Source organism: Nycticebus coucang, chromosome 11 (assembly GCF_027406575.1).
Source record: "Nycticebus coucang isolate mNycCou1 chromosome 11, mNycCou1.pri, whole genome shotgun sequence".
Classification (NCBI taxonomy): domain Eukaryota; kingdom Metazoa; phylum Chordata; class Mammalia; order Primates; family Lorisidae; genus Nycticebus; species Nycticebus coucang.
In genome coordinates this window covers 100,443,370-100,457,525 of record NC_069790.1, presented here as the reverse complement: position 1 = coordinate 100,457,525, position 14,156 = coordinate 100,443,370, and the positions used below count along the sequence as shown (strand labels likewise).

The 14,156-nt window shown below is 37.2% G+C and overlaps 1 protein-coding gene and 1 non-coding gene across 5 annotated transcripts in view; one reads left to right on the top strand and one right to left on the bottom strand.

The window, feature by feature from the left end:
• The window catches only part of AHCYL2 (adenosylhomocysteinase like 2), a 199,240-nt gene that overhangs the window by 102,461 nt on the left and 82,623 nt on the right, over nucleotides 1–14,156 (bottom strand). The gene's annotated exons all lie outside the window — the stretch shown is intronic.
• On the top strand, nucleotides 4,963–5,069 carry LOC128560484 (U6 spliceosomal RNA). The gene has a single exon (XR_008372982.1). It is a non-coding gene; the product is annotated as a U6 spliceosomal RNA (small nuclear RNA).

Genomic DNA, 14,156 nt, shown 5'->3' with positions numbered 1-14,156 from the left:
CCAAGACATTCCTGGTTCTAGCCAAAATGAAGGAAAAGGAAACTGATTAGCTTCTTGGCTAAAATAACCAAGAAGAATTAAAATATATTGAATAATAGCTTTTAGACACTAGATAGAAAAATACAGGACAATGTTCTCTGAAAAAGACAAAAATGTTGTAAGTCTTAAAATTACCCCAGTTCCCAGGTTGCAGCACAGAAAGGAAAAACCCAGGTGGAGCTCAGCAATCTCCCTGAGTTAAGGAGACAAGAGTTGGAAGTCCAGGGCGGCAAAGAAGGCTAAAGTTCTCAGGAAAGGAGACACTTGCACACAAAGAGAGGTCTAGAGATCTGTAGATCACCTCTAGACTTCAGGGTAAGTACTGATCAGGACAGCGTTGTCACTACAGGGTAGAACCAACAGAACTCATATAAGGCCCAGAGTAGTTCACTACAGCTACCATAGCCAGATTGGGAAAATCTCTATTCACAGAGCACTGTGTAGAGTTTTTAGCGCAGCTTGGATTGGGCATAACAAATTCAAAAAGAAGTCTCAAAAGGGTCAAACTGTTTCCAGTAAGGCCAGAAGAGAATAGAGCAACATCTTTAAAGAGTAAAGTACCATCAACCTAAAGTGCTATGCCCCCCTCCAATTCCTTCAAAAAGAATTCATCGGGGCCACACCTACAGTGCATCTTACAATGTGAAATTTACTAAATGTAGAATATAAATGTCTTAACACAATAACTGAAAAAATGCCATGAAGGCTATGTTACCCAGTTTGATGAAAATGTTTCAACTTGCATATAAAACCAGCACATTGTACCCCATGATTGCATTAATGTACACAGCTATGATTTAATAAAAAATAAAATAAAATAAAATAAAAAATAAAGGAGATTAAGGAAAGGGCAAAAAAATAAAAATAAAAAGAATTCATCACCAGCAAATCTGTACCAGAAATTATTGAAGAAAACCTTTTGGGAAGATACAAATGATAGAATTGACGGCAAATTAAACACTATAGAAGAAAAGCTTAGTGAATTTAAAGATACATTAATAGGAATTATTCAAAATAAATGAGATAAAAAACACTTTGAAGAATGTACAGCACATTAGTGAGCTGTAGGGCAACTTTAAGTGGTCTAATGTACATATAAATGGAGTCCCAAAGGAGAAATGAGAAATGGGGTACAGAAAAAATAAAAGAAATAATGGCTGAAAGTTTTCTAAAGTTGACAAAAACTATAAATCCACAGATCCAAGAGGCCTAACAACCCCAAGCACAAAAGATATAAATAAAATTAAACTAGGAACATCATGATCAAATTGCTCAAAACCAGTGATAAAAAAGAAAACTTAAAAGCAGCTAGAGAGAGAAAAAACACATCATGTACAAATGAAAAAACTATGGATGACAATAGACTTCTCTTGGAAAAATCACAGAAGTGAAAAAAAAAGTAGTGAAATATTCATACTTGTCAAAACAAAACAATGTAAACCTAGTATTGTGTACCCAGTGAAAATACCATTCAGAAACAAAGGCAAAATAAAGATCTTTCCAGAAACAATAGTTGAAAGCATCACTAGCAAGCTTGCAGTACAAAAAATGTTAAGGAAGTCCTTCAAGCACAAAGAAATGATGCCACATGGAAAGACAGATCTACACAAAAAGAATGAAGAACACCAAAAAATGGTAAACATGGTAAGCACAAGATTTTTTCTTAATTATTAGTTAGATCTCCTTAAGTTTGTGGTCTGTTTACAGCTAAGTAAACAAAGTAAAAAAATAAAAAGGTACTATGGAGTTATATAATAATACATGCAGAATATGTGACAATGAAAATGTAAAGGCTGAGGGGCTGAAATGGAAGTATACTATTATCAGACCAACACGCTGTATGTGAAGTGCCATAATACCACATGAATTTATTTTCTGTTAAGTTAAAGATGTATAGCATAAACCCTAAAACAACCAGGCAAAAGAAAAAAAAAGAGTTATAGCTAATAAGCCAATAGGGAGATAAAACTGAACGATTATAATATGCTTAATTAATCCAAAAGAAATAGAAAAAAGAAAAGAGGAACAAAGAGGTGGGACAAATAGAAAATAAACAGCCAGATGGCAGATTTACAGCCATCCATCCATATGAATAATCACAAATGTAAATGGCCTAAACACCTCAATTAAAAGAGACTGTCAGCCTAGATAAAGCAAGACCCACTTATATGCAGTTGAAATGTAAAAAAAAAAATGCTAAAAGCAAAGAAGATAGGCTAATGCTAGTTAAAGTTAGAAATGGCTATATTAATACTGAATAAAGTGTATTTCAGGACAAAGAATTTTATCAGGAATAAAAGATGTAATTTCATAATCATAAAGGGGTTGGTTCATTAAGGATATAATCTGGGCGGTTCCCGCAGCTCAGTGGGTAGGGCGCCGGTCACATGCACTGAGGCTGGCAGGTTCGAACCCAGCCTGGGCCAGCTAAAACAACAATGACAACTGCAGCAACAACAAAAGAAACAGGCAGGCATTGTGGTGGGCGCCTGTAATCCCAGCTACTTGTAGGCTAAGGCAAGAGAATTGCTTAAGCCCAAGAGTTTGAGGTTGCTGTGAGCTGTGATGCCATGGGACTATACCGAGGATGACATAATGAGACTCTGTCTCAAAAAGAAAAAAGATATAAGCCTAGATAATTATACATCTAATAACTAACCTTCAAAATACATGAACCACACACTGATAGTACTGCGAAGAGAAACAGACAAATCCACAATTCTAGCTACAGATTTCAATACCCTTTTCTTATTGATAGAACAGAAAATCTGGAAGGATATGGAAGACAATGTGACCTAATTGACAATTATAGAACACTCAACCCAACAACAGCAGAAAATGCATTCATTTCCAGGGCACACAGAACATTGAATAAGATAAATATATTCTGAGCCATAACACAAGTCTAAACAACTTGAAAAGAATCCAAGTCATACAAGTCATTGATTGCATTCTCTAAACACAATGAAATTAATGAGAAAACAGAAATTGTCTAGCAAATCCTATGAATATTTGTAAATTAAATATAACAATTCTAAATTAACCGTAAGTAAAAGAAAAATTTAAGATATTTTAAGCACATTGAAAACATAACAAATCAAAATATGTGGGATGCAGCTAAAGCAGCACTTAGAGGGAAATTTACAGCATAAAATACCTCTATTAGAAAAGAAGTCTCAGATTAAAAAAAACAGTAGAAACCTTAAAGAACCAGAAAAATAACTAATAAAACCAAAAGTAAACAGAAGAAAGGAATAATAAGAATCAGGGCAGAATTTTAAAAATAGGCAACAGAGAAAATCAATTGAAACAAAAGCTGGTTCTTTTTTTTTTTTCCACTTTTTTTGGGGGGGAGATGGGGTCTTGCTATGTTGTCCAGGCTGGTCTCAAATTCCTGGCCTCAAGCAGTCCTCATCCCTTGGTCTCCCAAAGTGCTAGGATTACAAGCATGAGCCACTACACCCCATCAAAAGCTAGTTCTTTGATGGGATCCACGAAACAGATAAATTTTTAGTTAGACTCACCTGGAGAAAAAGAAGATCCAAATTAACAATATCTGAAATGAGAGGTCACCTCACTACAATTCTATACATATTAGAAGGAAAATAAGAAAATATAATGAACAAATTTTGCCAATACAGGCACCCTCCAAGTTACAAACATCTGATTTATATACAACTTGCACTTACAAATGGAGGCTATTACAAGTAATAGGTAAATGTACCTATCCCCTACAAATTCAACTTAAGAACAAACCTACAGAATGTATCTTTTTCTTAACCCAAGGGCTGTCTATATATTCAACAAATGCCTAGAAAGACACAAGCTCACTAAAAAAAAATCTAAATAGCTCCATATTTACTAAAGAAATTAAATAAAAATGGGTTAAAAACCTTTTCTCACATACAAAATATCCTGGCCCAGATAGCTTAGCTGGTAAATTCTAAGTATTTCATGAAGAAATAACACAGGCTTGGTGCCTGTAGCTCAGTATTAGGGCACCGGCCACATACACCGGGGCTGGAGGGTTCAAACCTGTCCAGGCCCTGCTAAACAACAATGACAACTGCAACAACAACAACAAAAATAGCTAGACATTATGGCAATGCCTGTAGTCCCAGCTACTTGGGAGGCTGAGGCAAGAGAATAGGTTAAGCCCCAGAGTTTGAGGTTGCTGTGAGCTGTGACACTACAGCACTCTACGGAGGGTGAAATAGTGAGATTCTGTCTCAAAAAAAAAAAAAAAGAAAGAAAGAAAGAAAAAAAAGAAACAACACAAATTCCACATAAATTCTTGCAGAAAATTGAAGAAGAAATACTTTTTAACTTGTCCTATGAGGCTTGCATTACCTAGATATCAAAACCATACAAAGACACAGTAAGAGAAGAAAACCACAGACTGATGTTTCTCACTAACAGAGATGTGAAAATCCTTAACAAAGATTTAGAACCTCTACTCCAACAACATGTTTTAAAAATAATGTATAGGCTTGGCACCCATAGCACAGTGGTTACCGGGCTAGCCACATATACACCAAGGCTGGCGGGTTTGAACCCAGCCCAGGCCAGCTAAACAACAATGACAACTGCAATAAAAAATAGCCAGGTATTGTGGTGGGCACCTGTCGTCCCAGCTACTTGGGAGGCTGGAGGCAAGAGAATCACTTAACCTTTGAGGTTACTATAAGCTGTGATGCCACGGCACTCTACCAAGGGCAACATAGTAAGACTCTGTCTCAAAAAAAAAAAAAAAATAATAATAATAATGTATAACAAACAAGTGGGGGTTATCTCATTATACAAAATTGGTTTGATATATGAAAATCAGTATAATTTACCATATCAATAACCAGAAATAGCAGGTGCAAAGAAAGTATTACACAAAATCCATCATCCATTCCTGATAAAAACTGTTAGAAAACTGTGCTCACTTTGGCAGCACATATACTAAAACTGAAACAATACAGAAAAGATTAGCATGGCCCCTGCGTAAGGATGACACGCAAATTCATGAAGTGTTCCATATTTTTTTGGTAAATATGGCATCATCCGCATGGAGGATCTGATTCATGAGATCTATACTGTTGGAAAATGCTTCAAAGAAGCATTTGTGGCCCTTCAAGTTATCTCTACTGGGTGGAATGAAGAAAATGACAATCACTTTGTGGAAGGTGGAGGTGCTGGTAACAGGGAAGACCAAATCAATAGGCTTATTAGAAGAATGAACTAAGGTATCTGCCCTGATTATTTTTGTAACCTGGTCACTTAATAAACAATGACTGCTTTTGAATTGAAAAAAAAATAATTACTAAGAATAGAGCAGAACTTTATTTATTTACTTGATCAAGGGCATCTATAAAAACTTGAAGGTAACATCATACTTAAAGATGAAAGACTGAATGCTTTCTTTTTTTTTTTGTAGAGACAGAGTCTCACTTTATCACCCTCGATAGAGTGCCATGGCATCACACAGCTCACAGCAACCTCCAACTCCTGGGCTTACGGCGCCTGTGGCTCAGTCGGTAGGGCGCCGGCCTCATATACCGAGGGTGGTGGGTTCAAACCCGGCCCCGGCTGAACTGCAAACCAAAAAATAGCTGGGCGTTGTGGCGGGCGCCTGTAGTCCCAGCTACTCGGAAGACTGAATGCTTTCTTAACTCTGCGACCAAGACAAGAATCTTCTGCCTGGTCTATTTACCACTGTGTGGCAAGTTCTAATCAGTGTAATTTAAAACAAGAAAAAGAAAAAGAAACCAAAGGGATCCATAATGTAAAGGAAGAAGTAAAATTATCTTCAATTGCAGATGAAATAATCATCTATGTAGAAAATCCTGAGGAATTTACAAAAGCCCTACTAAAACTATGACTTTAGCATGATTACAAAATTCAAGGTTAGTACAAAGAAATTTATTGTATTTTATTTTTTTTTTTTGGTAGAGACAGAGTCTCACCTTATCGCCCTTGGTAGAGTGCCATGGCATCACACAGCTCACAGCAACCTCCAACTCCTGGGCTTAAGCGATTCTCTTGCCTCAGCCTCCCAAGTAGCTGGGACTACAGGCGCCTGCCACAACGCCCGGATATTTTTTGGTTGCAGTTCAGCAGGGGTCGGGTTTGAACCCGCCACCCTCGGTATATGGGGCCGGCACCTTACCAACTGAGCCACAGGTGCCGCCCTATTGTATTGTATTTTACAAATCTCAGTCAACTGATGACAAAATAAACAGAATGTTGTATATCCATACAATGTAATATTTCTTGGCAATGAAACGGAATGAAGCACTGATACATGCTAAAGCTTGGATGAACCTTGAAATCATTATTGTAAGTTAAGTCAGACACAAAAGGCCACGTATTGTATGACACTTATGTGAAAGTCCAGAATCAGCAAATTCAGAGACAGAAAGTAGATTGGTGATTGCCAGGGGCTGGGAAGAAGAAAATAGGAAGTGATTGCTAATCAACAGGGGAATTTCTTTTTAGAATAAAAATGTTTAGGAATTAATGTGAATACAACCATGTGAAAATACTACAAACCACTAAATTATAAACATCAAAAAGAAAGATTTTATGGTATATTAATTATATTTCAATTTTTAAAAAAACAGTGATGGGGAGGCTGATGGGGGTAAGGGATCAAAACTACCTGTTGGATACAATGTATATTGTTCAGGTGAAGAGAACACTAAAAGCCTGGACTGTATCACCATACGATTCCCCCTTGTAACACAAAACCTCTTGTATTTCCTAAGTCTGTTGAAATTTTAAAAAGTAAAACAAAAAAACCCAGTGACAAAAAGACACTGTACCATACAGACTGACTGAAAATATTCACAAAACATACACATAACAATGTATTTATAATTAGTGTCTGCCTCCCCACATATTCTCTAATACAGTTTATTACCAAACTGCTGCATACCTGGCAATCTGAGATGTTAATAGACATATAATAATGCTTACAATGTAGTAATAAGACAAACAGCCCAGTTAAAATCAGGCAAAAGACTTGAACAGACACTTTTACAAAGATAAATAAACATTTTTAAAATGCACATAGATTTATTATTATCAAACATTATAGAAATGCAAATTAAACACAATGAAAAACCACTATACACCTAGTTAGAATTACTTAAATATGGAGGAACTGTAAGTCTTACACTACTAATGTCCATCAACAGTAAAATTGATAAATTACAGTGTATCCATACAACAGAATAGTACCCAGCTATAAAGAAACGAAATATTGATTCATACTATAACATGCACGAATCTCAAAATAATTTTGCTGAGTGAAATCAGATAAGGAAAGAGTACATATTATATGATTCCATTTACTATTCTAGAAAATGCAAAGAAAACTGCTGATAGAAAGCAGATCAGTGGTTAACAATTAGTGTCTGCCTCCCAACATATTTTCTTTTCTTTTTTTTTTTTTTGAGACAGAGTCTCACTATGTCACCCTTGGTACAGTGCCATGGAGTCACAGCTCACAGCAACCTCAAACTCTTGGGTGTAAGCGATTCTCTTGCCTCAGCCTCCCAAATAGCTGGGACTACAGGCGCCCACCACAATGCCCAGCTATTTTTTTGTTGCAGTTGTTTAGCTGGCCTTGGCTGGGTTCAAACCTGCCACCCTAAGTATATGTGGCTGGTGCCGTAACCACTGTGCTACGGGAGCCGAGCCATATTTTCTAAGACAGTTTATTACCAAATTGCTGGGTACCTACCAATCTGAAATGTCAAAAACAGTAGTTTTTATTTATATTCCCTTTATCAAGAGTGAGACTGAATTTATTTTCATAAGTGTAAGTGACATTTGTATTTCACTTCTTCTAAACTATCTGTTCATATTCTTTGCCCATTATTCTATTGGAGTACTAACATTTTTCTTGTTGATTTATAGAGCTCTTTACATATTAGGGAAATCAGCCCTCTGTGATAAGAGTTGCATATATTCCCCAGTTTCTCACTTGTCTTTTGACTTGGTTATAGTAGTTTTTGCAATGCTGCCCTCCCCTAGGTACAATTTTTTTTAAAAATTAAGTATTCAAATTTACAGTTTATTCTTTTATGGCTTCTGGAATGTTTTATCATACTATACTATACAAAATCATTTTTTTGAATTCTCCTATGGTTTCTTTTAGTACCTTAACATATCAGTACTATAGTTCCATTTATTAATATCATAGTTCCATTTCTTAACATTTAAATATCTGATCCATCTAGAATTTATCCTATTATAAAATGTGAAGTATGACACAACTTTATTTTCCATATGGCTACCCAAATTTTTCTACACTGTTAATTAAATAATCCATTCTCTCACAACCATCCTCCCTACCACCACTGATTTGAAATGCCGCCTTTACTTATATTACCTGTTTTTTGGTTTCTAGACTTTTTAAGGAGTATAATTTCAATGAGTCTTCTGTTTCTAATTTTTTATCAAAACTTATTTGATTAGCCACGCACAGTGGTGTGTGCTTATAGTCTCAGATACTTAAGAGGCTCAGATAGGAGGACTGCTTACACCAGCAGTTCAAGTCCAGCCTGGGTAACATAGCAAGACTCATCTATTAAAAAAAAAAAAAAAAAAGCTAACTAAATATATTTGCTGCAGGAATATTATGGACAAGAAAATCATCACTTAGTATTTCTAATATGTATTCTCTTTGAGAAATATTAATATTTAAGGCCAGAAATTTTTGTTTATCCCAAGGAACTAGTAAGTTACTTGAGTTTCTACTTTTATTTATATATTCCCTAGTATTTATTATTCTATTGCAAATGTTTATATGGCAAGACACATGAAAACTTTGTCAATCTTGGCTCGGCACCTGTAGCTCAAGCGGCTAGGGCGCCAGCCACATACACCAGAGCTGGTAGGTTCGAATCCAGCCCGGGCCTGCCAAACAACTATGACAACTACAACCAAAAAATAGCTGTGCATGTGGTGGGCACCTGTAGTCCCAGCTACTTGGGATGCTGAGGCAAGAGAATTGTTTAAGCCCAAAGAGTTTGAGGTTGCTGTGAGCTGTGATGCCATTGCACTCTACTGAGGGTGATAGCTTGAACTCTATCTCAAACAAAAAAACAACCCTTGTCAATCTTGTTACAAAAATAGTAAATAAACTTGTTAGGTAGTAGGCATGAAGATGTATCACTCAGATCTCCTTTAAGAGAACCTATTTATAGAACACAGTTTAGCCTCTAGCTGCCACCTCCATGAACACTGAGAGTGCTCTTTGCCTAAGCTTCTTCCAGCCAGTGACTAAACTTGGCAGCAGAGGGGGTAGTAGTGCCTGCCCATTCCTACTCAAATGGGATTCCATTACAGGCAACTTTTGCTTGGGCACTCCAATCTGCCTGGCTGGGATTTTCTCAACTGTCCTATGGTTTGCCTTATTTCCTATCCAATCTTTCCCTCACACGTGGATATGCGCGCACACGTATGTACACACACAGGATATAGGGTTCCATAAAACTCAATCCCAGTTAATTATCTTAATGCTAATGAGTTTCAGTGTTGAATTACAAATAGTTAGAACCAGGCCAGTGTTCCTTTTGGCCACCAGTCTTGGATTAGTAAAAAGAGGTAATAATTTTTCTGATTTCCTGGTTTTTTTCTACTGTAAGTTCTGTACGTTTGTTATAGCTTAGAGCAGGGTGCCTTAGATTTAGAAACTGTTTTTCTACACTTGCTCTTTAATATAGAGGGCAGAGGCAATCACCCAACAAATGAATTTCTGATATTCTTCTGCACAAATGCCACATGTTGCAACACTGTTACACCTCCTTATAAATGTATGCTATATGAAATAAACTTTGCAGACAAAAAAAAAAAAAAAGTGTTAGGCTTGAATCACATTCTGAAAGCTCTTGTTTCCTGCTCCTGGCTCCCTCCTCTTTATCACTCACAGGTGCTCTACCCAATAAATCTTGTGCTTCTAAGTCTGCCTTGACATCTGCCTCTTTAAGGATCCTCACTGACATACGGAGCTTAAGATAATTCAGTTAATTGAGGAAAGACTCACAGTTTAAATAGGACTTGTCTCCATATTCTTCATACCCAACATTATCTTTAAGGCTACAGGAGGGATTCTGTAGACAAGCCCAGAAAAAGAGATAAGATTTTATAGAAATCCCAATATACTGTGGGCTCTTTTGCTACTTCACTGAAAGAATTCAAGTAGATTTGCCTTAGGAAACAGAGCTGTCTCTAAATTAATCACTGTATTTTTGCTTGACCTATCCTGAACTGAGAATAACTCAGAAATCTGGTTAGCAATACAGGCAATAGCACCACTCTCTGGCATTTAAAACATCCTAAATAATAAATATGTTATCAGCTCAAGGCTTCATCAGCATCACCAAGGAAACTCTTGACTCAAGGTTACATGTTTTGCTATCTTGTGAAATATTCATTTAAATAGGATTTCATCTATATTTTTTTTAAAAAGTCAACATTTGGCCTATTTCTGCCATCATTCAATTTGAAAGGACTAGTTGTAGGTTGGGCACAGTGGCTCACGCCAGTAATCCTAGCACTCCGAGAGGCCAAGGCAGGAGGATTGCCTGAGCTCAGGAGTTTGAGACCAGCCTGAGCAAGAGTAAATATTTTTGTACTAAAAATACAAAAACTAGGCAAGCATGGTGGCGGGCACCTATAGTCCCAGCTACTCAGGAAGCTGAGGCAAGAGTTTGAGGTTGTGGTGAGGCATGATGACACCAAGGCATTCTACCCAGGGTGACAGAGTGAGACTCTGTTTCAAAAAAATAAAACCAAAACAATAATAAAAAAAGGGATAATTGTATGAAATTTGTCAGATTCTAAACTATCATAACATATTAAGAATGCATAAAGCCTATAACAACCAGTGGTTTTTAGTACCTCAAGAACTATGTGCTTTGTACTGTGTGATACTCTGTGCTTAATATACTGTGCATACCTAACAAATACTGAGTCAATCCCCCATAACCTGCCTTTTAAGACAAAAACTCTTTATTCCTGAGACCAAAATATTCTTCAACCATTCCTCCAGGGAAGGAGCATCTTTAAATTTTGGAGCCTTACAGCTTTACACTATAAAAAGTCCTGAGGAATGAAGGCAACATTATCACCCAAAAACTCTTATCAGGACATTCCTATTAGAGAGGTATCAATTTGCCTGTTCTTAGTTTCACCTTCTTACAAAGTTCCATAGTCCAGGCTAAATAATTCTTCTCTTTCTCTAATGTTAACACCCTTCAAATATTCAGGAGTGTCTCCCTGGATCTTGTGGTTTCCAAAATTCAGTCAACCCTGCATGCTTAAATTTGTTAAACTGATCTTCATAAATTCATGTATTTATCCCTCTCAGCACTACAGCTGCACTCAGAGCTCACCACCTTCTGTTTCTATCATGCTGACACTGTGCTAAATGTAATACTCCCAGTGGGCTCTTGCCAACTCCCTGTGCTGTGGCACAATTCTTCTTTGTTAGCTGCCCAGAATAGCACTGGCTTTCCTTTGACTGCCAGATCACATTTCAAGCCCAAACCAAGTTTGTTATCTGCCATTACTGTCAAGTCTCTCTTGCCCTCTGGGATTTCATTTATTTTTTTCCCTGTCAGATCTCTTGTATCTCCTCTTTGGCCTCTGAAACAAGAGTGGAATTGTATCCTAATGCTAATTTCCAGATAAATGAATATTGTTCATATTTTGGCCTGACATTGGCTAAAACTGCTGACTTCATTTTCATAATTCACCACTTCCCTCCCCCTCTATCGGACTCCTACCTAGGACTTTTCCTTTTAAACCTTCCCTCAAGCCTATGTTCTCCTTTGAATTACTGTTTTAGGTAACACAAAATAGGCAGTATACTTTTCATAGTCCCTTTAGTTCAATAAACTTTTACTAAGCACCCAGTAGATGCAGGTGTAGTAAATAAAGATGAATATATAGTTTTTACCCTCAATCAGGTCACAGTCTTGTTTAAAAGACATGTAAATGTATATTTACAATACAGTGTAATAATGCAATCTTAGAAAAGTATACAAAGGCCAGGAAAGGTGGTAGCTTTAAGAATGAATAGGAATCCATCAGACCCAGAAGGAGGAGGAGGACATTCAGGTCAAAGAAAAATTCCAGAGCCAAGGCAAAGAATGTTGAATAGTGTGGGATGCTGAGGAAAGAAGTGACATGTTGTCACTGAAGCATAAAAGGCAGGGCAAGGGAGAAATGGCAGGATGTGACAGGAGGGAATAAGCAAAAAACTAAGGTACTAGACCCTGAACTGCCTTGAAAGAGCTGGAACTTAAATCATGTAAACAATGAGTAGAGGTTAATGACCATTATTTTAGAATTGCTCAACATAAGTGTAGAGAAGAAACTCAAGGTTCGAGGGACAGAAGCAAGAATATCAATTAATGCTGTGTGTGGAAACTTTTTTTTTTTTATTTTTGAGACAGAGTCCCACTTTGTCACCCTCGGTAGAGTGCTGTGGAGTCATGGCTCACAGCAACCTCAAACTCTTGGGCTTGAACAATCTTCCTGCCCCAGCCTCCCAAGTAGCTGGGACTACAGGCACCCACTAATATATAGTTTTTACCCTCAATCAGGTCACAGTGTTGTTTAAATCTTCCTGTCTCAGCCTCTATTTCTATTTCTTTTTAGAATTTTTTTTTGTTGTTGAGACAGGGTCCCACCCTATGCCCCTGAGCAGAGTGCAGTGGGCGTGGTAGTTCACCGCAACCTCAGACTCGGGTGCGGGCACCCCGCTGCCTCAGCCTCCGGAAGCTGCTGGGATTACAGGGGCTCTCTACGGCGCCCGGCTGGGTTTTTCTACTTTTTTCATGAGTCGGGGTCTCACTGTCACTCAGGCGAGTTTTTTATTATTATTAAATCATAGCTGTGTACATTAAAGCAGTCATGGGGTACAATGTGCTAGTTTTATATACAATTTGAAATATTTTCAACAAACTGGTTAACATAGACTTCACATCATTTTCTTAGTTATTGTGTTAAGACATTTATATTCTAGATTTAGTAAGTTTCACATGTACCCTTATAAGACGCACCATAGTTGTGGTCCCATAATTTTTCTATTTTTAGTAGAGATGGGGTCTCACTCTTGCTCAGGCTGGTCTCAAACTCCTGAGCTCAAGCAGTCCACTCACCTCAGCTTTCCAGAGTGCTAAGATTACAGACATGAGCCACTACACCTGGCTGTGTGTGGAAAGTTAAAAAATGTGTGTGTGTGTGTGTGTGTGTATCAGGCATCAGCTGCAATAGTTCAGATAAGACATAAGAGCTTTTACAAAAAATAAAGATGGCCATTTTCAGCCTGTAACTTAAGCACCAACTATGTGACAGGTTCTGTATTATATGCTTTCCATATTTAATCTCATTTAATGATTACCATAACCCTGTCAGAGAGGTATTAGTATTTTAATCTAATAGGAAGAACTTGAGGATCAGAGAAAATAAAAAAAGCTCAAAAGTGCAACAAATAAGCCAGCAACTAAAACAGAGTCAAATTCAGTAAAATGTCCTCTATATTATCACTAGGGCTTCTAGAACCTTGTTCCAGAACAGTATATCCCTAATTTAGTCACAGACAGCTCATTTTCTCTATTTCAACTCATTTATTTGGCAAATATAAATTAAGAACCTGGAATGTATGTACAGCCTGAATGTTTGTATCTCCCACAAATTCATATATTGAAACATAGTGTCTAATATGATGGTATTTGGAAGTAGGACCTTTGGGAGATGATTAGGTCAAAAAGGCTGAATGCAATTAGTGACCTTATAAAGAGACCCACTGAACTCTCTCACACCTCACCCCTTCCACTATGTGAAGAAAGAAGATGACCATCTATAAAACTACTTCTATGCTGCACCTGCTACCTGTGGGTCATGACCCCTAAGACCATCAGAAAATACATCCTGCATATCAGACATTTACATTATGATTCATAACAGTAGCAAAATTACAGTTATAAAGTAGCAACGATAATAATTTTATGGTTGTGGGTCACCACAATATGAGGAACTGTATTAAAGGGTTGTGGCATTAGAAAGGTTGAGAACCCCTGCTCTAGTCACTCCATTTCTCAGGCTGGAAACTC